The sequence below is a fragment of the Hemitrygon akajei genome, chromosome 32 (genome assembly GCF_048418815.1).
Source record: "Hemitrygon akajei chromosome 32, sHemAka1.3, whole genome shotgun sequence".
In the NCBI taxonomy this organism is placed as follows: Eukaryota; Metazoa; Chordata; class Chondrichthyes; order Myliobatiformes; family Dasyatidae; genus Hemitrygon; species Hemitrygon akajei.
In genome coordinates this window covers 5,193,270-5,217,486 of record NC_133155.1, presented here as the reverse complement: position 1 = coordinate 5,217,486, position 24,217 = coordinate 5,193,270, and the positions used below count along the sequence as shown (strand labels likewise).

At 42.6% G+C, this 24,217-nt stretch overlaps 1 protein-coding gene across 1 annotated transcript in view; it reads left to right on the top strand.

Annotated features, from left to right (window-relative positions):
* Positions 1 to 1,332: 1,332 nt before the first annotated feature.
* The window catches only part of LOC140719565 (uncharacterized), a 155,534-nt gene continuing 132,649 nt past the window's right edge, over positions 1,333 to 24,217 (top strand). Inside the window, exons 1-2 of the mRNA XM_073034275.1 lie at positions 1,333 to 1,546; positions 23,874 to 24,010. The gene's annotated coding sequence lies outside the window, so the exon portion shown is untranslated. The remainder of the gene's footprint in view (positions 1,547 to 23,873; positions 24,011 to 24,217) is intronic.

The window sequence follows — 24,217 nt, the reverse complement described above, 5'->3', positions numbered from 1 at the left end:
GGCATACCCTGGCCGTTTTGAGACAACGCCTTTCAAAGGTATCCTGGTGCTGGGGAGGCCTGTGACCATGATGGAGCTGGTTGAGTTTACAACTTTGAGGCTTTTTTGTTTCCCATGCAGTGGCCCCTCCAGAACCTGTCAGAAGGATTAAAACTTTAAGATTTCAGATTGTAATGTTAAATTCAGCTTGATCGTAAACCGAGAGAACCCCCGGTGCAACCAGTGAAAGTACATCTTGTTTTGCAGCTTCTTTGAAAGGGAGTGGTAGTTTGTTAAAGGCAAAACTTTCACCTCTGGGGTTTGGGCGAAGATCTAGAGCAGATAGAAGAGAAGGGCTTGTTATCTTTGAAGTTCAGTACCTGCCACTGCTTGCTGCAAGATACAGAACGATGATTAACCAGTTCATTTATTTTTGGTGAAGGGAGGGGCCATCGCTCAGGCAAAACAATCTTAAGACACAACTGCTCAGTCCTGCAGTGTGGAGATCCCTCATCAGCACACCTTCAACACTGTGAATATTCATCATTACCACAAGCCCTAAGTGAGATTATCCTTCACTCTACATTGTGGTGATCCCTTATTAACAGACATTCTTTAGTATGGAAATTCCTTAATACCATACATCCTACTGAAAGGAGATCCGTCATTACCAAACCCCCTACATTATTGTGATCCCTCATTACCAGACATTATGGTGTAGGGATCCCTCATTTCCACACCTCCTATGGTTTGGAGATCCCTTAATACCTCCTATAGTGTGGAGATCCCTCATTACCACACTTCCTACATTGTGGTAATCCCTCATTACCTTATCTCTACAATGTGGAGATCCTTCATTACCACTTCTCACACAGTGCAGATATCCCTCATTGATAGTCCTTCTGTATTGTGGAGACTCATTATTACCGCTCCAACTACATTGTGGTGATCCCTTATTACCAGACATTAAATAGTGTAGGAATTCCTCATTTCCACACCTCCTATAGTGTGGTGATCCCTCATTACTACCACTCCAACTAAAGCCCTTCTTTATTAAAATTTCTGCAAATGAAACTGTGAATCTTCTGCTTGGGTGGATCGAATAGATTACACAGCATTATTCCTGAAAGATTGGGGAACTCTTCCTGATGACACAAGTTAATATTTCTCTCTCAACCAACACCACTTAAAAGTGGTTACCCTTTTAAGACCCCATTGGTGTTCCTTGGAACTTGCTGTGTGAAAATTGGACACCCCGTTTCCTATATTTCAACATCTGGTTTTCAGATTCACAAGAGATTCTGCAGATGTTGAAAATCTTGAGCAACACATTCAAAATTCTACAGGAACTCAGTCAGCCAGGGAGCATTGATGGAGGCAAAAGAACTGTTGATGTTTCAGTCCCAAGACCTGATTCCTCCATAAATGCTGCCTGACTGCAGTGTGGTGCCCATGTTGTCAGTAACTCAATTTACTATATGAAAGCTGCTGTATAAATGCAAATATGTTTTGCAGTTGAAAATTTGACATCAACGATCTGTTGGCAGGACTAACAAGCCAGAACAAAGTGAGTAATAACCAGATCTGATGTTTGTTCAATGCTTCGTATTTTGGGTGGAGCAGAGTTGTAAACTTTAAACTGCCTGTATGTATATTTGCATATCTCTCTTTTTGTTTTCATCAGGAGTGCTCAATTTTTATGAGGAAAGATGAGAATGCAGAGAGGTAGAGGAGGAACTTAAATAGCAACTGAAAAAGGCATATTAGTATGTTAACTTTTGAAAATTCAAAGTAAATTTTATTATCGAAGTACATACATGTCACCATATACAACCCTGCGATTCATTTTCTTGTGGGCTTACTCAACAAATCTATAGAATAGTAATTATAACAGACTCAGTGAAAGACCGGCCAACTAGGGTGCAGAAGACAACAAACTGTGTAAAAGCAAATATAAATAAATAGCAATAAATATCAAGAACATGAGATGAAGAGTCCTTGGGAAGATTTCAATAATGGGGCAAGTGGAATTGAGTGAAGTTATCTCCTTTTGTACAAGTGCCTGATGGTTGAAGGGTAGTAACTGTTCCTCAGCCTGGTGGAGTGTGTCCTCAGCCTCTTGTACCTTCTTCCTGATGGCAACAGCAACAAGAGAGCATGTCCTGGGTATGTCTAATGGATGTTGCTTTCCTACGACAACCTTTACCTGTGATAGTCTGGGCTGAACCCACTACTTATTGTGAAATTTCCATTCAAGGGCATTGTTGTTTCCATACCAGCCTGTGATGCACATCCATAGAAGTTTGTCAAAGCTTTAGATGTCATTTCGAATCTCCTCAAATTTCTAAGGAGGTAGAGGTGCTGCTGTGCTTTCTTCACAATTGCACTTACGTGCTGGGCCCAGGACAGGTCCTCTGAAATAGTAACACCTAGGAATTTAAAGTTCCCAGCCCTCTCCACCTCTGATCCTCTGATGAGGACTGGCTCCTGGACCTTTGGTTTCCTTCTACTGAAGTCTACAATTAGCTCCTTCGTCTTGCTGATGTTGAGTGAGAGGCTGTTGTTCTGACACCACTCAGCCATGTTATAGTAAATAGCACTTCAATATCTTATTACAAGGGTATGATGTATTCAGAAATGAAGTGAGAGTTACTGGCTTTGACCTCATGCTAACATCTGACTGAGAAGAAATCTTGGTGAAACTGAAATGAGAACTGGGAGTGGAGGGAAAACACTCCATGATTAGCACAAACAAGGCAGGTGTAATTGTTGGATATGTTGGCCTTCATATTGAAAGGACTAGAACATAAAAGGAAGAGTGCACTGCTGAGGCTTCTAAGGCACTGCTCAGACCATACTTGGAATATTGTGATCAATTTTGGGCCCTGTATTGGAGGACTGATGTGCTGGCCCGGGAAAGATCAGAAGAGGATCTCATGAATGATCCTCAGAATGAAAGGCTGGATGGATGAGGAATGATTAATGGCTCTGGGCCTGTACATGATGGAGTTCAGAAGAGGAGTGGGGGGGGGGGGGGGGGGTGGGATCCCACTGAATGCTGAATACTGCATTCAGGGAGAAAATGGATATGGAGAGGATGTTTCCATTTGTACAAGAGTCTAGGATTCAAGGGCAAAGCCTTAGGATAACGGAACGTTTTTTTTTTCAAAGTCGTGGAGTCACAGAGCATTTTAGTAGAAATACAGGCTCTTTGGTCCAATGCTGAACCAATGCCTCCTCAGCTAGTAGTGACTTCTACTCTTTAGCCCATAGCCCTCTAAACCAAGGGTTCCCAATCCTTTTTATGCCATGGACCCCTACCATTCACCAAGGGGTCCATGGGCCCCAGGGTGGGAGCCTGTATTATTGCCTTTAAAACTAAGATGAGGAGGAATTTCTACAGCCAGGGGATAGTGAATTTGCAGTATTCATTTCCACAGAGGACTGTGGAGGCTGTGACATTGGTTCATAGGTTTTCAATTGGTAAAGAGGTTAAAGGATATGGGGTGTGAGAATGGGCTGGTAACATAATCAGCCATGAATTAATGGCAGAACAGACTTGATGGGCCAAATGGCCCGATTCCACTCCTATACCTTATGCTTTTATGGTCTTACAGAGATATCATCATCTGAGCCCAAGTTTTAATGTGCATTAGATCTGTTAGCTGGTGTCCAAAGCTCAATCATCTCCACCAATCAGATGCTGATACAAATCACAAACATAAGAAAGTCCGCAGATGCTGGAAATCCAAAGCAACAGACACAAGCGACGAGAGGAACTCAGCAGGTCAGACAGCATACAATGGAAAAGAGGAAGCAGATGACGTTTCAGGCTGAGACTCTTCATCAGATCTGGAGAAGGGTCTCGGCTCAAAATGTCGACTCTTTACTCTTTTCCATTGTATGCTGTCTGACCTGCTGAATTCCTCCAGCATTTTGTGTCTGATGCAAAGCAGTTTTGTACATCAAGTTTATCAAGTCAAGTGGAGTTATTGCCGTGTGCATAAATATACCGACCTACAGGAACATTAAACTCTTATTTGCAGCCACTCTTTAGACACCTAGATTCAAACAACTTATAGGCCATAAATTAAAGATAAATTATACATACATTTTATAAGGTGGTGAATAAAAAGAGTGTATAAAACAACAAACATGAGAAAATCTGCAGTTGCTGGAAATCCAAGGCAAACCACACAAAATGCCGGAGGATTCAGCCGGTCAGGCAGCATCTATGGAAATAAATAAACAATCAATGTTTTGGGCTGAGACCCTTCTTCGGGACTGAAATGTAAACTGTTTATTCATTTCCATAGATGCTGCCTGTCTTGCAGAAAACACGTTCTTTGTGCAAAATACACACACAAAATGCTGGAGGAACTCAGCGGGCCTGAGAGCATCTGTGGAAAAGTGTACAGTCAAGGTTTAGGGCAGAGACCCTTCACCTATCGCCTTCCAGCTAGCCTCCTTCCCCTCCTCCTACCTTTTAATTCCGGCATCTCCCCCCTTCCCCCTTCATTCTGATGAAGGATCACAGCCCAAAATATCGACTGCTTACTCTTTTCCATAGATGCTGCCTGACCTGCCGAGCTCCTCCAGTATTTTGTGTGTGTTGCTCAGGATGTTGGACAGTTACTGTTCCTAAACCTGGTGGTGTGGACCTCAAGCCTCCGTACCTCCTGCCCAACGATAGCAGTGACAAGAGGGTTAGGCCCAGATGGTGGAGATCCTTGATCATAGATGCTGTCCTCTTGAGGCAGCCAGTAATGGGGCGGACTGTGCCCATGATGGACCAGGTTGCGTTTGACCTGTGGTTAAGGTTGCTGACGTCTACACAATGTTCAGTACCACAGAAAGTGAAACAGTCTGTCACGGTATGCAGAATGGCAGCTTTTGGGTTAAGTGAAACAGTCTGTGACAGTATGCAGAATGGCAACTTTTGGGTTAAGGCTGGTTACTGACACGTAATATTTGTACCCTACAACTGAGACTGACTGAAAGAGGGTCAAATTACCTCCTCCTGACATTTGATAGCATGACAATCAATTCAGGAGGGCACTATTGAACAACCACATCAATACTAAAGCTACAAAAACAGATTAAATGCTGGATGTATAGTGATTAGTCATTCACGGACTCTGTTGCAGGCTACCAACTCCATGGCACACCCACAGCAGAGTGGACTAGTCTCCTCTTAGCATGGGTGACTGCACCTCCAGCAATTCTCAGAAATCTCAACATCAGAAAGGCCAAAAGAGTAGCATCCAAACTTCCATTTTAAACTCCTTCGGCTGCAGTGCGTAACAGTAATCTGACACACTACAGCAGATTTTCAAGGCTTCTTTAACAATACATTCCAAATGCCAGGCTCTAGTACCTAGAAAAACAGGGACAGATCAGTCCACAGAAAACTGCCATCCTTTCAGATTAACACATACACAGTGCCGGAGGAACTCAGCAGGCCTAGACCGTTCATTAGGATTAAGAAGAAAGGGGGGAGATGCCAGAATAAAAAGGTGGGAAAGCGGTTAGCTGGAAAGTGATAGGTGAAGCCAGGTGGATGGGAAAGATCAAAGGCTGGAGAAGAAGAAATCTGATAGGAGAGGAGATGGACCATAGGAAAAAGAGATAGAGAAGGGGACCCAGACGGAAGTCATAGGCTGGTGAGAAGGAGTAAAAGATCAGAAAGAGGAATAAAAGAAGGGCAGGGAAGGGGGTAAGTGAAACTCATGCCATCAGGTTGTTGCTCCACCACCCTGAGGGTGGTCTCATCTTGGCACAGGAGGCAGCCATCGACTGACGTGACAGAACGGGAATGGGAATTGGAATTAGAATGTTTGGCAGCCAGGAAGTCCCGCTCGTTGCAGATGTTGCAAAGGTGCTGGAGGAAGTGATCCCCCACTTTACAACAGGTCTCACCGATGTGGAGGAGGCCACATCCTTTCAAATTACTCATCTTCCAAACTTAGAAATGCAATTCAAGTTCTGAAGCAGGGTCTTTGACCTGAAACGTTAGCTTTGTGTCTCCTCCCACAGATGTGGCCTGATTGCTGAGTATTTCCAGCACTTTTTCTTTGTATTTTAGAATTGCATCATAGTTAGCTCCTCCATTGTTGCTGGGTCCAAACCCTAGTGGGTATTCCCCATCAAATAGCATTGAAGGCACCTATAAGGACTGGCTCAAAAAACTGGTTCTCCCCAACCTTCTTAGGGATAACTGGAATTGGGCAGTAAATATTGGTTTTGCCAAAGATGCTCAGGTTTCTTGAATAAATTAAAAGTTCAGCACTGTGTAAAAGTCTTGTGCACATATAGAGTATATAACAAGGATGCCTAAGACTTTTGCATGGTAGTGTACTAGTTTTATGTATTGCACTGTAATACTGCAGTAAAAAAATAAATTTCATGACATATGTGAGTGATGATAAACCTGATTGTGATATGGGTCTCTAATTTGGACTGAGAGTGGGAAGAAGGCAGGGAGAGGGGAGGGAGTGGGAATTACCAGAGAGGCATCCTGTAATGATCAATAAACCAATTGTTTTGAATCAAATGACCTTGCCTGGTGTCTCAAGGCTGGGTGTGTCTGTACCTGTGCCACTCCCCACCTCTGACATTCCTGCTCTGCCACCTGTCCCACACCCCTCCCACGGCACTCCACCCTTGCCATCCCAACATTCTTTGCTACCTCCAGATTTATAAACTCGCTCTCAGCTCCATGTTGACAAATACAGTACTGTGCAAAAGTCTTAGGCACCCTAATTATACATATATGTACCTAGGACTTTTTCACAATACTGAACATTATTTCCATAATTCAATATTCTTTGAATCAAGAGAGAGCATGTATCAATCCAGTGATCACAGTTGTCTAGACAAATGAAAGATGGAATTTAGTAGTTTTGAATATAGAATTAGTAAAATAGTTGTTAAAATCTGGCTTTTCTTTCTCAAAAACACAAGAGGTCCTGCAGATGCTGGACATCCAGAGGAAAACACGCAAAATGCTGGAGGAACTCAGCAAGTCAGGCAGCGTCTGTGGAGAGGAATAAACAGATGGTGCTTTCAGCCAAATCCCTGCATCGGGGCTGGAAAGGTAGGGGGCAGAAGACAGAATAAGAAGGTGGGGAGGAGAGAAAGTACTGCAAGTTGTCAGATAATTGGTGAGTCCAGGTGAGAGGGAAAGTGAGTGAGTAGGCGGAGGGAGAATGAAGTAAGAAATTGGGAGGTGATGGATGGTAGAAGTAAGGGGCTGAAGAAGAAGGAATTTGATTGAAACGATATAGGTCTGCAGAATCTCTTCTGATTATGTATCCTGCAGTGACTAATTCACTTCCTGTTATCCAATGCTCTCTCCATCACATAAAAGTATAAATCCGGTGGGTGGGTTACTACTCTCCACTTTTCTGGATGAATGCAGCTCCAATGACACCCAAGAAGCTCTGTGATAGTCAGGGCAAGGCAGCCCACTCACTGTTACCCAATTCATCACCCCTTAAAATTAACTATTTTTACCAGTGAACCATGACTAGACCATATACCTTCTTCAAAATATACCCCAAGTGTCCATCAAGGATAGCACTTTCCAAATTCTTTATCCTGCCACCAGAAAAATCAAGGAAAAGACATGCAAGAGAACATGACCTTCATCATTATGTGCTGTGTCATACTGATGTGGGCGATCATGGCCTTTTCATGACCATGACTGTACTTGGCAAATATTTCTACAAAAGTGGTTTGCCGTTGCCTTCTTCTGGGCAGTGACTTTACAAGACTGGTGACCCCCAGCCATTATCAATACTCTTCAGAGATTGTCTGTCTGTCATCAGTGGTCACATAACCAGGACATGATGAGCACCAGCTGCTCATACGACCATCCATCACCACCGCTCATGGCTTTATGTGACCCTGATCTGCGGGGCTAAGCAGGGGCCACACCTTGCCCAAGGGTGACCTACAGGCTAGCAGAGGGAAGGAGCGCCTTACACCTCCTTTGATAGAGACATATCTCCACCCCACCACCAAAAGTGAATACCACCACTTCCAGATTCTCCTCCAAGTAACAATCACCATCCTGATGGAAATATAGCACTATTCCTTCATTATTGGATCTAAATCCTGGGACTCCTAGTTACCAAAATTTCTGAAGCTCCTTTGGCAGACACTGCTGTTATTCAAGGAAGTGACAGCGTTTAAAGAATAATTCAAGATGGCAGTAAATGCAGGCTTTATCAATATATCCAACAGAAATGAGATGAAGGCATACCTGGTACAGAGGGTGAATTGACTGCGTGCTATCAAAACACTGTACTTATTTATGTGCAGATCCGAGGGAAATCCTTTTTCATCATTGTTTTGGTCACACATAAGTTCTCCTCGGGCAAACTGAGATATCTGGGAATTCATAAATGAGGACTGAGGTCACAAGCTGGAAAACTCAAAGTAAATTTACTATCAACATTTATGTCACCATATAACAGCCTTGATTTTCTTGTGGGCATTCACAATAAATGCCAGAAACCAAACTCTTCGCTTTGATGGGCATTTAGTGAGATCTGCTTTACTCCTCCCTATCTGAGATCACTACTGCCTTCTGCTTCAACTATCACCTTTTAGCTTGACCTCCTTCTCCCCTCACCTTCTTATCCCGGCATCTTTCCCTTTTCTTTCTGTTGTGTTTTCTAATATTTCAGTAATATTTAAGTGCTATTGTAAATATATTGTTTAATTAAGCATTCTTTGTTGTTTACATAATTCAGTAGAGACTCTATATTAAAGTATGTGACTGGCATACGTCATCAAGCCACCTCATCATATGTGTGTGCTACCCACACCTTTTCCTGGGCTCCTATGGTTTTCTTTTAATTAGTTTCTGGAGTAAGAAAACATAACACTTTCCAATCTTGCTAACGGATCTCATCCCGAACAGTTTATTCATTTCCATAGATGCTGCCTGACCTGCTGAGTTCCTCCAGCAATTTCTGTGTGTTGCAATAGAAAAAATCAGAAAGGGAAAATTAAGAGCTAGAGAAGAGAAAGGTTTCTGAATTATAAATTTTACTTTGATGAAGTAAACCTCACACTATTCTATGCATCTTGCTACTGAGACAGGTAGCAAGTTGCTATGCAGCAAACAGCAAATTGGCACTTCTCAGACAGAAACTTCTGAATTTCCCCTCTTAATTGTATATCTGCTCTCAACTGTTCCTGTAGCATTTGCGTCAGAAAGGTTTATAAACCACAAAGTTTTATAGTCTCCGTTACTTTACATCTCTCGCTTCAATATCATTATACTGGATAAGTTTGAAATACAGAGAAAAATATCTGAAGGCATTATATTTGAAGGCATAGTGTATTCAGATCAAAGTTTGATCCAACTGCATAAAGGACATGAGGTTTCTGAATGTTCATTACGTCCTGTGAGAGTGAGGAAATGTAATTATTAGTACTGTAAAAATAAAAGCCCATTATTTCCCCGGAATTGAGAATCTACCATAATAGATGGCTAAAAAATATTAAAGAAGTTCATTTTATCTGCTGGACTTGTCCATTTTTTCATTGGTTCCTGTGTGCTGGAAGGCATCAAACGTGACCTAGTTAATTCTGATACTTTCTTACAACATAGAAGGCTACCAAACCTTTGCTGACCCTGAGAGCAATCTTATCAATCTCATATACCTACTAATTTCACAGTTACCTACTATCTATTTTCCAGCTGTCCTTCACATGCCCAGCAACTCAAACCTGCTCTGGGACAATTTACAGTGAAAAGCAAATGGCCACCATATTTCACTTTTTCCAATGTGGGAGAAACCAGGAGCACCTAGGAAAACCCATGCAGCCTCAGAAAGAACATTGTAAATTCCACACAGAAGTTCAGGACTGAATGAGGCCTCCCTCAGAGTGGAGGAGCAACACCTCACTTTCTGTCTAGGTAGCCTCCAACCTGATGGCATGAACATCAATTTCTCCTTCCGGTAATTTTTTCCCCTCTTTTTTTCTTTTTCCCTCTTCTTTTATTCCCCACTTTGGCCTCTTACCTCTTCTCTTCACCTGCCTATCACCTCCCCCGGGGCTCCTCCTTCTTCCTTTTCTCTCATAGTCCACTTTCCTCTCCTATCAGATTCCTTCTTCTCTGGCCCTTTACTTTTCCCACCCACCAGGCTTTACCTATCAGCTTCTCACTTCTCCTCCTTCCCCTCCACCCACCTTTTTTCTCCTGGTGCCTTCTCTATGCTTTTCCAGTCTTGATGAAGGATCTTGTCCTGAGCCTTTCACATCCATCGATGCTGCCTGACCTGTTGAGTTCCTTCAGCATTTTGTGTGCTTTGCTCTGGATTTCCAGCATCTGCAGAATCTCTTGTGTTTAAGACAATAGCACTATCAAAGGAGAAGGGATGAAAAGTTGAACTATTGACCAGCTAGCCTCACATCAGTAGATGGTAAAAATACTTTTTAATTGAGGACGTGTTTGTATGGTACTTTGAAAACAATGATATTTTAAGTAGGGCTAATACATCCCATATCAGTGTGTCAATAACGATGCTCCTCACCAATGCAGCATTTTGGACTCTTGTCCAAGAGCTCTGAAGTTCTTTGAGATTCGTAGATGCCGAGAGGTACATTGAGGTGCAGACTGGTACAAAAGCTTGAGTTGTTTTGGCCTCTTAGTTCTGCCCATTGAGACCTATATGCTCAACTACCAGATGACACTTAATGCTGCTTTCCCTCACTGACCTTATTTTGTCTTAAATTAAAGCTACTATCTTCCCCTCCCCTGCCACTGTGATGGTTATTTGTCCCATTCCACCACTAACTAACAGACAGCTGTCCCTTTTAAACTGTTACTCAATTATTTCCCTTCTCTTTAATCAGCTGCTCACTGCCTCTGTTTCTTTTTATAGTGTTCAAATGTTGATCAACCATGCAGTGTTTCTTTTTCAAGTATCCATCCAATTATCTTTCAAAATCTTCTTCTGCCATGCATTCACTGACCAATCCTGATCGCAGTTCTAGCTCTCTTCCTTGCATCTTTTCCACTGCTTAATGTTTTAAAAAAACTTCCGCTGTATTTTTATTTATGCCTTCCAGTATTCACAGTTTTTCTGACATTTCCAGGACCTCAAGGGTTAACCTCGAATCCACCTGTCAAGCCTGCAGCACAGCCAGGCCTGTTATGACTAAGTGTCAATCAGTCACCACTGCACCTCAACTTCCGCGGAGTGTGGAAGGGAACCGTTTAAGTTCAGCGTATATCTCATAGTCATCAGCACAAACACAACAGCAGAAACTTTCTAAATGAATCAGCTCCTGAAACATTGCACGCCCAGCAGACTGCGTAAATGTCTCAAGCAAGGCTGCCTAGTTCTCTGGCTTACCACAACAAGTTAAGCTGTGAGCACAAAGTCATATTGAAAGTGTTAATGACAAGAATTTGAGATAATATCTCAAATTTATTTCATTCAGGAATTCTTGGTAATCGGTTGCAAAATCTGTTCTCAAGCACTATGTCATCTTTCGTCAAAGAGAAAAGATCTTTCAAACAATAAACAATCTTTTTGTTATTGAGTGATAGACACATTCTGTTTTCTTCATTAACGCAAAGCCGAGATCTACACACTGGGAAGTGTCCACTTAGAATGCTCAAGAGACAAGGGAAACTAATGCAAATGCTTTAAAAGATACTCACATTGCTAAGGAGAGGGTATTTTCATTCCTAAAGTGGATAAGTTCCCAGAGCCTGACCACATGCATTTTTAGACTTTGTAGGAGACTAAAGAAATTGCAGAAGCCCTTACAGAGATATCTGTTTCATTGTTAGCAACTAGTGAAGTTCCCAAAGACTGGAAGTTGGGCTAATATTGTTCCATTGTTTAAGAAGGGTTGCATGAACAATTCAGGGAGCTGATCAGTCTTACATCAGCAGTGGGGAAGTTAGGCCTGTAAAATAAGCCTACAATTCTGAGGAATAAGGTCTACCAGCATTTGGATAGGCAGAGTCAGCATAGTTTGTGCATGGGGAAGCTTGAAAAACCTTTCAAGTTTTTCTAAGAGGCAACCAAAAAGGTACATGAAAGTAGGGTTGCGGGTGTTGCCTATTTAGACTTTAGAAAGGGTCCCACAGGGTAGGCTGGTCAGGAAAATTAGGTCTCAGGGAATTCTGGGAGATCTGGTTAGCTGGATTCAAAATTGGCTCTGTGATAGAAAGTAGAGCATATTGAGTAAAGGTTGTATGTTGGAATGAAGGCTGGAGACAAGTGGTGTGCCTCAGGGGTCGGTGTTGGGACTCCTGTAATTCATTAATTATATACACTCAGTAGTCACTTTATTAGTTACCTCCTCTACCTAATAAAGACTCCATTGAGTGTATGTTCATGGTCTTCTGCTGCTGTAACCCATCCACTTCAAGGTTCGATGTGTTGCATGTTCAGAGATGTTCTTCTGTACGTCACTGTTGTAACATGTGATTACTTGAGTTGCAGTTGCCTTTCTGTCAACTTCAGACAGTCTGGGCATTTTCCTCTGAACTCTCTCATTCACAAGGCATTTTTACCCACAGAACTGCTGCTCACTGTATATTTTTCTGGTTTTTGAACAATTTTCTGTAAACTCTTAGAGACTGTTTTGAGTGCGAAAACCCCAGGAGATAAGAAGATACTGAGATACTCAAACCACTCTGTCTAACACCAACAATCATTCTATGGTTAAGGTCACTTAGATCACATTTCTTCCCCATTCTAATGTTTGGTCTGAACAACGACTGAACCTCTTGACCAAGTCTGCATGCTTTTATGCATTGAGTTGCTGCCACATGATTGGCTGATTAGATAGTTGCATTAACCAAATAAAGTGTGCCCAAGATGAATTGGATGAAAATGCATGAGGCTTGATCAGTAAGTTTGCAAGTGACACAAAATTTAGAGGTGTTATTGACAGTGAAGAAGTTTATCGTAAATTACATGGGGATTTGGAAGTGGGCTGAGGAGTGGCAAATGGATATCAATACAGATAAGAATGAGGTGATGCATTTTGGGAAGTCAAACTTTCACTGGACTTAACCAATGAATAGTAGAGAACTAGGAAATGTAATGGAACTGAAGAACTCTGCAGAACACGTGCATACAGTACTTCACAGAAGCACTGTCACAGGTAAACGGGGCTGAAAAAGGTATTAAGCATGCTGGTCTTCAGCAGTGAGGGCTTTGAGAAAAGAAGTTGAAACATTGCGATGCAGTTGTAGAAGTCCTTGGTGTAGTTGCACTTGGAGTACTGTGTACAGTTTTGGTACGCTGTTATAGCAAAGACATGTCAAACTGAAAATAGCGTAGAAAAAAAATTGCAAGGCGTTGCAGGGTCTAGAGGACCTGAATTATAGGGAGAGGTTGTTTCATCCACCCAATCTGCGGGAGCTGACTTTGCATGCTAGGACAGGCATGCCTTTATCTCACTGGGGTATGAGGCCTACTGGCTGCTATCTCCTGGTTTAGCCTGCTTGTCAAAGTGGTGTACCGAGGTGTGGCTGCTGTTCCTTGCAAGCCACTGGTGAGAACTGAGGGTCTGGTGGGGACCAAAGATGAGTAAACTGCCCCAGAATAGACACGGCAAGCCACTTAGAAGGGGTACTACCCCTTCCTGGACACCCCATACACCCCATAAAATAAAAGAGCAAAATTAGGCCCTTATGTCTTCTCTTTGGAATTGTGGGTTTATAGCCAAGTCCAAGTCAGTATTCTGACCAAGAATCATGACCCATAGACTGGTGTTCAAATCCCACACCTTGTATTGACGACAATGGAAATCCCCAAGTAGTCATAATAGCCATTTTGTCTACTAATCCCCTTCAGAGAGGAAATCTGCTATCCATTTACAGGTGTGACCCATCAGGCCCATCCCTTCTGTTTGACTCAAGTTCAAGTTCAATTGTCATTCAACCATACACAAATACCCATGAATACAGCTAAACAAAACAGTGTTCATCCGGGGCTAAGATACAAAACACAGTAGCAACATTCATACACAGCAAAAGGCACATATAGCATGTATAAGATAGCAATAAGCATACAGTCACACAAAAAATACATGTAGCCCAAGTCCCTGAGTGACATGGCCTGCAGACTCACAGTGCATGGATGATTATCAGTAAGAACAAGCCCACAGCAATTTCTTCAGTGACCTCTGATTTGATCTGGCGCAACGTTCTACTGTGCCATCAACTAGACCTTGTTTTGATGACAATGGAAATCTCCAAGTAGTCATAATAGCCATTTTGTCTGCTAAACTCCTTCAGAGGCTGCTTAAAGCTGAGAAGATATGAGATTTATTGGATCATAGAGCATTAACCTAGAAAACCTATCAATATCTGTAATGGCATTCCCATCCTTTTCCAAATCCTACTCAAAAAAAACATATATTGGTAACTGGCATCTACATTGGGAGAACTTTCCAACAGACTAGTCAAGAAATCATGGGTTAAGGGCAAAGGGTGAAAAATTTAAGGGGGAACATGAGGGGAATCTTCTTTACTCAGAGGGTTGATGAGAGTGTGGAATGAGCTGCCAGCACAAGTGGTACATGTGAGCTTGATTTCAATGTTTATGAGAAGTTTGTATAGGTACATGGATGGTAGGGGTATGGAAGGCTGTGGTCCTGGTGCAGGTCGATGGGAGTAGGCAATTTAAATGGTACAGCATGGACTAGATAGAATGAAGGGCCCATTTCTGTGCTGTACTTTCCTGTGACTCTAAGATAGAACATGCCATAAACTGTCTCACAGAATCATAGCTTACAGCTAATATGCCAGATACCTCCACCACAATCCTTGAAGACAACTTGTTCAATGGCAAACTAATGAAGCACTTATCAGCATGGTAGCTCAGTTCAATTCCAATCACACCTGGAAGGAGTCTGTATGCTTCTCCCCATGGAACATGTGGGTTTTCTCCAGGTGCTCTGGTTTCCTACTAGTCCTAAGATGTGCCAGTTAGTAGGTTAATTGGTTATTGTATAAATTATCCCATGATTAGGCTAAAGTTAAATTGGGGTTTGTTGGGAGTTGCAGCTCAAAGGGCTGGAAGGGCCTACTCAAACTCTATCACAATCAATCAATCAATAAGTAAATAAATAAATAAGCAAGCAAGCAGACCCACAGAACATTAGCCCAATGGTGAAAAATATTGGTTCCTTCTGGAATCCTCAACATTGACTCTAGATTCAATAAAATGGGAGTTCCTCCTGGCTGTGTTCCTGGAATAGCCATCTGCAGCTCCATCATGAATGAATTTCTTTCCCTCATGAGCAGCAAGGTTCGTTGACTTCACCATCAGCTTCATCTGCAAACCTCTCTGCAAATGAAGCAGCCCTTATTTGCATGCTGCAAAACTTCAACAACTTTCAGCCAAGAGCCGATAAGTAGCAACCACAAGTGTACTGGGCAACGGCCATCTCCATCAAAGGAGAGTTTCACCACACACTCCTGAAACCAGTCACATTCCATTAAGTAACCTGAAGGGACACAGTTATTCAGAAACTCAGCAGATGAACCCAATAACTACACTGGACAACAATTTTTTTTGAAAGTGTTGCTTCCTCAGATCTTTTTTCTGTTTATGATAAGACTACTAGAAACTGAACACAGAAATAATTTCAGACTACTTGTATCATGTAGGAATTTGGAGAAACATGAAATTAACTTTTATTGAATGTAATGAATTTAATTACATAACAGTGCCAAAACTTCGCAATAGTTCAACTAAGCTAAAACATTTTGTTAATAATTTTCATTTGTACTCAGCTTCTGAGGCTTCTCGTTTAAGTGTCCAACAATAGCCAGCCAGTATTGATGGATTCCAGTTGCCCTGATATCATTCAACAACATCCTGGAATGTCTTCAATGTGATTTTCTCCGGTCCCACTAGAAGTTCTTCGCATTCCTTGTCATTGATGACCTTTTGGATTTGTGGACCAACACAAGATGCCTTTCTTAATCTTGCCATCAGTTATTCTGATTTCAATTATGAATTGAAAGAATAAATATAGGCGATTTTAAAAAGTGGTGCCTGATAGGGAAATTTTGTAGTGATTTTCATGATCAGCAGCCCAAATTCCTTAAGATATACCCAAAGGTATTCACAAGCAAAATCATTGTTGTCCAGTCTTACCATGGTTACAAGTGCAACTTAGAGCTAGATAGGCTACAATGAAGGAGTTGCTTCCTGATACTCAATGCTCATCCACTATCTAAAACAGACATCAGCAGGAAGGCAAACACCAGGAAATCTGCAGATGCTGGAAATTCAAGCAACACACACAAAATGCTGGTGGAACGCAGCAGGCCAGGCAGCATCTATAGGGAGAAGCACTGTCGACGTTTCGGGCCGAGACCCTTCGTCAGGACTAACTGAAAGGAAAGATAGTAAGAGATTTGAAAGGAGGAGGGGGAGGGGAAAATGTGAAATGATAGGAGAAGACTGGAGGGGGTGGGGTGAAGCTGAGAGCCAGAAAGGTGATTGACAAAAGGGATACAGAGCTAGAGAAGGGAAAGGATCATGGAACGGGTGGCCTAGGGAGAAAGAAAGGGGGAGGGGAGCACCAGAGGAGGGAGATGGAGAACAGGCAGAGTGATAGGCAGAGAGAGAAAGAAAAAAACAGGAGGGGGGAGAAAACAAAAAAAAAACTGCAGGAAGGATAAGGATAGCATGGGAACATCATAACCAAGTCCAAATCTCATATCACCATGACCTGGAATTATATCATCAGTCCTTTGTCATCTTGCCTTTCAATCCTAGAATATCCTTCTGAGAAACATTGTGGGAGTGCCAACTGTAAAAGGGCTGCAATGATTTACAGAGTGATTAGACACCCACTGCCTCAAGAGCATTTAGCATGGGCGATCAACGCTGTCCTTTCCAAAGCCACCCACATCCTGGAGGTGATCCAGTGGAGGTGAATGCAAATGGAACTGCAGCCATCCGGCACCACAGTAGCACAGCAGTTACCGTGAAAGCTGTAACAACTCAGGGCATCAGATTTCAGAGTTCAATACCTACGTCCTCTGTATATCCTCCCCGCGGAATGGGTGCATTTTCTGGAAGGGCCTATTCTACACTGTACTGCTAAATTAATTAATAAATCAAAATTTAAAAGATGTTCTTGCAACTCTACATAAGCGTGAGTCATTGCACGTAGAGCCAAGCCCCAAGAAAGACCAGTGGTCAAAGACCAGTATTCTGGCGAGATATTGTTCTTCAAATTGCACTTTAATGGGTTTCCTGTCATCTTGAATTTGTACTCTTCTGAGATTCTGCGCTGACGGAATTGTACATTGGTGAGTGACCTGTATCCCAAGAGAGAAGGTATCTTGAAGTGGCTCCCCAGCAAGACTCAAATTCAAGTTCAAGTTTATTGCCATCTGACTGTGCATACTGTACATACGACCAAACAAAACAATCTTCGTCTGGACCGCAGTGCACCACAGTGCTTCAAACAACATTCTGCATTACCACAGGTAAGTTAATACAATATAATTCAGTATGTATGTGAAGTGCGCAGCACAGGTAACCAGTGACAGTACAGATAAACCGTAACAGTGCAGCGTTCCAATGGCTATATCCATTCAATTGTACCGTAGTTAGAGTCAGAATCCTTACAAATGTAAGTCAGTGCCTATGATATTGTATCTCTTTGAGAATCAGTGCATGCAGAGCCATTCCCTTCTTGATATGTGGTGGTCACGGAGATGTGGATTCATGAATTTTAGTGTGCTTGGACCTATATTCCAATAAGAGTTAGTGTTTTTGCACCAGAATAGTAGTCAGTTCCTGCAAAATCACAACTCCATATGAATTTTGCCCTTTGAAAGTCAGTACCTCTAGACCAGGGGTTCCCAACCTTTTTTCAAGCCATGGACCCTTACCATTAACCGAAGGGTCTGTGGACCCCAGGTTGAGTCGAGAGTCTTCAGACAATTTAGGCAGGCTGAGTGAGTGGACAAGTAAATGGTAAATGCAGAATGGGAGGAGGGGCTTCAGGTTTCTGGTGTATCTATCATTCATTCTATGGGATTTCTTGTTTTGTGGATGTATGTGAAGAGTAAGAATTTCAGGTTGTATACTGTATACATTCTCTGATATTAAACTGGACCGTTTGAACCATAAATATGAAGTATTTTTTTCACAAAAAAAAGTATTGCTTAAATGTTTAGAGATTAGAAAATATTGATGCAGCAAGGGATCTGGATCTCCTTGTGCACCAGTCTAAAAGCAAATACAGAGATGCAGCAGGAAATTTAGAAAGAAGGTAACCTTCATAGTTTGAAGTTTTGAGTACAGAATCTGGTCTAAACTATAGACTGCAGAGCCTTGATGAGATGTTATATGGAATATTGTGTATAATTTTAGTTTCCTTAGTAATAAAAGACATCCCAGCTGCAAGGGGTATGCAGACTCATTCCTGGATTGCCTAATGAGGAGTGATTGTGTCAAATAGGCCTGTATTCCCTGCAGTTTGGAATAATGAAAGAAAGTTCTATTGAAATGTGCAATATTTTAAAAGGCCACAAACAAGATGCTGGAGGAACTCAATGGGTCTGTCATTTCAAATGGAGACTCTTTTTCTGGATTCATAATCCAGCATCTGCAGTGCCTTACATCATCATCAGTTTAATTGAAGGAGGATGTTTCCGGTCAGCAGTGAGTTTAGAACCAGGAGCAGCATCCTCAGGATACAGAGTAAGGGGTTATTCTCTCAGTGGGAAACTACTCTAAATGATAAAAGGTTGTGAAGGCCAAGCTACTGAATTTGCTTAAGAAAGATAAACTTCAAGACGCAAAAAGCATCAAGCAGTATGAGGAGAGAACGCAAGAGTTTAGTGGTGAGAGGCAGGGTCAGGGTTTTAAATGACAGAGCAGATTCAATGAGCATTCTCTCATTCGACTGTGTACCACTGGTACAATCTCAATTAAAGTGAGGAGGCTGTGAAATTCTGTTCCAGTGTCAGTCAGTGCCTACAGAACCATCCCACAATGGACATCAGTGTGGAACTGTAACCCATGGAATGCGAGTGTGGGACCAGTGGAAATGTACCCACAAAGATTCAGTGTGGGTACTTCATCTCGGTTAAGTCAGTTCCTAGAACGTTCACCCCATGTAACTGGTCTACAGAGTGAGTCAGCACCAATGGAACTGAATCCTAGTGACACTCAGTGTAAATACGCACCCACAGAGAGAATCAGTGCCATGCAAGAGCTGTGTTCTTTCAGCCTGCTCGAGGAGAGGAAACAAGGTGCAACGCAAGCAGAACGGGTGCAGTTTTGCCTTCCACGCAGTTCTGCAGCTGTGACCACCTTCACTTTGGTGCTGCTCCACTTTTGAGGTTTGCACCATGGTCGCAGTTTGAGATGAAGACAAACCTGAATTGTTACGAGGCAGCCAAGTTCCTACCTAGTTAAACCTACTTCCTGTTTGAGAAGGAACGGGCGACATGATGAAAGGAACCACAACAAACGGAGTCACCAATAACCTCATCCTCTCACATCCTGAGAACAATGGGAGGGGGGGGCGGGGAAAAACTCGACTTACATAAATAGCGGACGATAGGGAGAATGAATAGAGCAGAGCAATGCACATGTTCATCGAAGTAGCTGTCAGCACTAAGCAGAGGAGGCTACTCCCCAGCACAGAGAGCTCACAATAGAGGCTGCATCAACTCTAATCCCCATAATGGACTGTCTGAAGGGCCTGTTTACAACCCATAAGACCACGTGACATCGGAGCAGAATTACGCCATTCAGTCCGCTCTGCCATTCCATCATGGCTGATTTATTATCCCTCTCAACCCCATTCTCCTGCCTTCTCTCCATTACCTTTGATCTGTTCTCATTGCTACTATCAGGAAGGAGGGTAAGAACCTGAAGGTGCACACTCAACAATTCAGGAACAACCCCTTCCCCTCTGCCATCCAATTTCTGAATGTACAGTGAACCCATGAGCACTACCTCACTATTTCTTTATTTTTATTTGTGCACTACATATTTAATTTAACTATTTTATATATATACTGACTATAATTCACACACTGTTTTTCTCCATTATTATGTATTGCATTGTACTGCTGCTGCAAAGATATCTAATTTCACAACATATGATGATGATATTAAACTTGATTCTAATTCTGATTCTGACGTCCTGACTAACCAAGTACCTATCAAGCACTGCTTTACATATACTCAGTGACTCGGCCTCCACGGCCGTCCATGGCAATGATTCCACAGATTCACCACCCGTGAGGCACAATTGCTTCTCAGGGCTCGTTCTCTATGGGTGTTGACCAACCTCTGCTCCTCACTCGCTGTGTTACTTAAGCAAAACTCATGAGACTTTTGCGTAATAGGGAAATGCAAACGCAGAAACATAGTACCGAAATGGACCATTCAGCAGGTGTTTACCCTCTCTACAATCTTTTCCCCATTTGCTACATCAATCTTTCAACTTTCTGATTCCTCTTCCCTCATTTGTGTTTCCTCTTTTGCCCTTAAAATACTCCTTAGAAACTCTGCATTTATGGACTGGGGTAATGGGGCCATTTTTGTTGTAAAGCTCCATCATTGTCATAATGCCATCATCATTTGGTGGCATTAGCAGTTCAAGCTCTGCTACAGGAAAGCAGCATCCACACCAACTAGACCAGGGGTGTCAAACTCATTTTAGGTCACGGGCCGGATTGAGCAAAATGCAGCTTCATGCGGGCCGGATCAGTCGGACGCGTGCAAACGCAGCTTTCGTTGCCTCCGTTTTTTCAGCCTGCTCTCATGTGTCTCAGTCTCTGCTATAACTACAAAGTGTTTCACTTTACAAATTCCGTTTCTTATGAAGAAGACTGCCGAGCAAGACTGCCGAATAAACACTAAAAACCCTGAAAACCTGGTACCTGAATAAACTCAGCATTAGCCATATCATACACCATAGGCACTTCGATTACTGGGGCCAGCTTTAATAGTAATTAGATATTATCTCGCGGGCCAAAGATAATTCCACCACGGGCCGGATTTGGCCCGCGGGCCTTGAGTTTGACATATATGAACTAGATCGTGCCCTCTTCTTGCTGCCATCATCAGGATGGAGGTACACACACCACCAAGTTCAGGAACAGTTATACCCTACAACCATCTGGCTTATGAACCAATATGGATGACTTCCAGTAATTGCACCTCCCCCCCTTCACCATTCCCATTCCCATTTCCCTCTCTCTCCTCAACTCCTTAACTGCCCATCACCTCCCTCTGGTGTTCCTCACCCTTCCTTTTCTTCCATGGTCTTCTCCCTCTCCTACCAGATTTCCACTTTGACAGAGCTTTATCTCTTTCACCTATCAGCTCTCCCAGCTCTTTACTTCCTCCCCACCCCCTCTCCCAGTTTCATTTATCACCTGCCACCTTGTAATTCTCCCCCATCCTCTTGCTTGAACTTCTCATTTTCTCCCCCCAGTCCTCATGAAGGGTCTCGGCCTGAAGTGCCAATTGTTCACTCTTTCCCATAGATGCTGCCTGGCCTGCTGAGTGCCTCCAGCACTTTGTGTGTGTTGCTCAGCTAACTTCACTCACCTCAATTCTGAACCGACTCCACAACCCACAAACTCACTTTTAAAGGCTCTAAGATTCATGTTCTCAGTAATGCTTACTTGCACAATGTATCTTCTTTTGCACATTGCTTGTTTATGTATAGTTCTTCATAAATTCTATTGTATTTCTTCATTTTCCTGTAAATACCTGCAAGAAAATGAATCTTAACGTAATATATTGTGACATATACATACATTGGGAGTGGTAGTGGGGATAATCTCCCACCACCTATTAAAAGTTCCCAATGGAGTGCATCTCAAATAGTCTCTGACAACCAAGTCCAGCCTTGGCCTTCATGTGTTGCTTGGCTATTAAGCTTGATGTAACCATTTCTACTGACAGAAGTGGGTTACCGGCACCTTAAAACCAGTCACTTCAGGAAGATGGAGCTCTTTAGCCATGGTTTGCAGCTCATCTAGGAGAAGGAAAGCTCTTATCTCAAATCTCCGCTGCCTTGCAGCTATACCCACACATGGGGATGACTTCTAGAGTAAATCCTGAGGAAATATCTGGAGCTGGAGTCGCTAAGGCAGTCTTACGATGAGTTCAATGCTGACTGGCAACTCCTGCATGTGGCGGGTACCAAACTGTATTGGCCTCTGCTGTTTCTTTGGATTCATCAGGTGCATGGAGTGCAGGAGCCTGCTGCATGGGCAACAGCTTGCTCTCCATATCGTCCTGCCCTGGCCTAGGTACTGGCTTGTGTATCACATAGACAGTTAGGACGCAGCATCTGTCATCAACTCTGACCAACAGAGGACCTCAAAACGTACTTTGATACTAAATTGGATTTGAACTTTGACTTTGTTCCAGACCTAAGGATAATGCAGTTCCATCAATGTCTCCAATTCCTGCACTCTTGTACATGTTACTGTATGTAGAGTGGATCTTAAATCTGCATAGTGCCTCAAATGGAAATTTTTCATTCATATGTGCTGTGTCATATGATGTGGGCGATCATGGTCTTTCTATGACCATGATTGTTCTTGCAAATTTTCCATTAGCTTGCCATTGCCTTCTTCTGAACAATGTCTTTACAAGATAGGTGATCCCAACCATAATCAATACGCTTCAGAGACTGTCTGCCTGCCGTCAGTGATCACATAATGAGGGCTTGTGATGTTCACCATCTATCACCTGCTCTCATGGCAAATGCTACACCTTGCCCAAGGTGTGACCTGCAGGATAGCAGAAGGAATGAGTGTCTTACATCTCCTTTGGTGGAGACATACCTCCACCCTGCCACCCTCAAATGGAAATACTTCATTGAAATTCCCCTTCACTTGATCTACTCCTAGATTTTTCCTCCAATTCCCCCGTCTTACTACTCCCAGCTTCCCACCTGCTCCACATTCCAGTGCATTCAAAACTTCCTGAGGACTTTATGAGATTGGTTCTGTGGTGGTTGCTCACCTGGATATTGTCACATCCGACATGTGAATCCCAGCAGAGTGAGGCATAAATTCACCACGTACCTTCAACTAATATAAAAAGCCTTCTAACGCATGTAGTTGGTCACGGTCCACAAAGGATCCTTTGCCAACTCAGGAGCTTGGAAGCTGATATCAGACCAGTTATGATCTAGCTGCATGTTATTCAGTAACTTCTCACATTTAACCCAAATCAAGAGGTTGAAATCATGGCCTGGAGAAAGCTGAGTGAAGAATTTCAGCCACTGAGTGTTTCCTGAATTTTCCCAACCTACCCTTACACATTGAGAGGAAGAAACAAGAAAATTGGCTTCTAATGTAAACAAACAATCATACTTCATCCCAGGGATTTCCTTGGTTAATGGTTGGGGACCTCTGCTTTAGACAAAGAATTTTAGGCAATTAGGTAGCCAGTCTTCAGAACGATCATTGGACATACTGGATTGAGGTAAAGTGTTCAGCCCAGATTAGATTAAGAGCCTCCGCTTTCTACTGCAGATTCTTGGGCCTACACTTCTGTCCCTGTGTCACCAACTTCAGCACTCGTACAACATTCACCCAGTCTCTTTAATTCTCATCCTGTGGCCACAATAAATATAAGTGTCATTTATTGTTGGAACAAAGGTGGAATTTAATTGTAAGTCCATTTCTACTAGGAGTTGGACTGAAAAAATTACTCTGCACCCAGAACTGGCATAGCATTCAGTAGGAGTGATTGAATATACATAAAAGGTGCAACACTGGAACAATCCGCTCAATTCCCTGTTAGTTCATGTCCAAAGTACATTTATTATCAAAGTATATAAACGTCACTCTACAGAATATAACCCTGAGATTTCTTTTCTTGCAGGCATACACAGTAAATCCAAAAAACAACAGAATCAATGAAAGATTGCACCCAACAGGAGGGACAGACAACCGATGGGCAAAAGACAACAAGCTGAGCAAATACAGAAGAAAAGAAAATAAATAACAAATAAATAAACGGTAAATATTGAGAACATGAGATGAAGAGTCCTTCAAAATGAGTCCATAAGTTGTGGGAACATTTCAATGATGGGGCGGGTGAAATTGTAAGAGGTTATTCCCCATTGGTTTAAGAGCCTGATGGTTGAGGGGTAGTAACTGTTTCTGAACCCGGTGGTGTGAGTCTTGAGGCTCCTGTACCTCCTTCCTGATGGCAGCAGTGAGAAG